The following is a 1428-nucleotide window of genomic DNA, read 5'->3' as shown; positions in this document are numbered from 1 at the left end:
ATTGGGGGGGGCGGGGGGGAGGGGGCTCTGAAGGCCCAAGGAAGCCTCGGGGGCCACAGTGAGCCCTGGACCTGGCAGATTCTGGCTCCAACTCTGTATGACTTTGCAAACCCCTGGACCTCACCTGGACAGGTGCTTGGCACAGCCCCTGATGGAGGTAGGCCCTTCAGATGCAGCAGTTTCTCCTGTCGCCCGTGCTGTCTTCCTCATCCTGCTCAGGGCTGCATCTTGCTTCCTTAGCATTCGCTAGGACAGCGGTTCTCAACCTGTGGGTTGAGACCCATTTGGGGGTCGAATGACCCTTTCACAGGGGTTGCCTAAGACCATCGGAAAACACATATATAATTACATATTGTTTTTGTGATGAATCACTATGCTTTAATTATGTTCAGTTTGTAACAATGAAAATACATCCTGCATATTAGATATTTACATGACGATTCATAACAGTAGCAGAATTACAGTTATAAAGTAACAACGAAAATAATTTTATGGTTGGGGGTCACCACAACATGAGGAACTGTATTAAAAGGTCGCGGCATTAGGAAGGTTGAGAACCACTGCGCTAGAAGCATAGTCGTTGTTTAACCTGCCAGGAAATACCGTATTGGCTGGTTCTGAAAGAGCAGCTGGGACTTCATAGGCGGCTCTCAGTGGAATTCTGCTCACGGGAGTAGGAGGCCTCCGTGCTCCATGTTCCCCAGGACCGAGAAACGGAGGTATCCGCAGGCTGGAGCAGTTCTTTCTCTGAAGGCTGGTGGCTAATTGTAATAACTCTTATGCTTGTAAAGATTTTTTTTTCTGTCCCATATCTCACTTGCCTCCCTAACTGCCCCGTGAGAGAAATGCCCACTGGTCCTTGAACACATCTTGGTTCGTTCCTACCTCAGAACCTTTGCACTTGCTGCCTGGGATCCCTCCTTCAGAACTGTGCCCACTGCCTCTTTCTCATCCAGGTCTCAGCTCAGATGTCACCTCCTCTGGAGGCTTTCCTTGGCCTTAGGAATTCACCCGATTTGGATTAAACTCTCTCTCACTGGCTCTATGAACTTGTGTGAGTCACTTAGCCTCTCAGGACCTCAGCTGCCTTGTCTGTGAAATGAGAATAATGAAACAGAAACCACCTTCCTGAATGGAGATGTGTATGCAAGGCCTGACCCATAGGAGCTGGTCAATAGGTGGGAGTATTTTTCTTCTTGCCTCCTTCCCAGGCGTCGATGGAGCGTGAGTTCAGAGCATTGAGAGGGCCGTCATTAAGTGAAATCACACAAAAATATCTGACTTTTACAAATTTACAAAATCCCACGACCACATGAAACACACTGTTCGGGCCTCCAGGACTTTGGGAGGAGCCTCCACCATGAGGAGGGGCTGGAGCTCCATGAAACCCCTGGTCTCACCACTTCTGCCCCTGCTGCTCTCACTGCG

At 49.5% G+C, this 1428-nt stretch overlaps 1 protein-coding gene across 1 annotated transcript in view; it reads left to right on the top strand.

Moving 5' to 3' along the window:
- PIK3R5 (phosphoinositide-3-kinase regulatory subunit 5) overlaps positions 1 to 1428 on the top strand; it is a 34385-nt gene that overhangs the window by 313 nt on the left and 32644 nt on the right. The window lies entirely within an intron of this gene.

Source organism: Myotis davidii, unplaced genomic scaffold (genome assembly GCF_000327345.1).
Source record: "Myotis davidii unplaced genomic scaffold, ASM32734v1 scaffold37, whole genome shotgun sequence".
NCBI classification, from domain to species: domain Eukaryota; kingdom Metazoa; phylum Chordata; class Mammalia; order Chiroptera; family Vespertilionidae; genus Myotis; species Myotis davidii.
The sequence above is the reverse complement of the archived record's forward strand: the minus strand, read 5'-3'. Positions and strand labels throughout refer to the sequence as shown.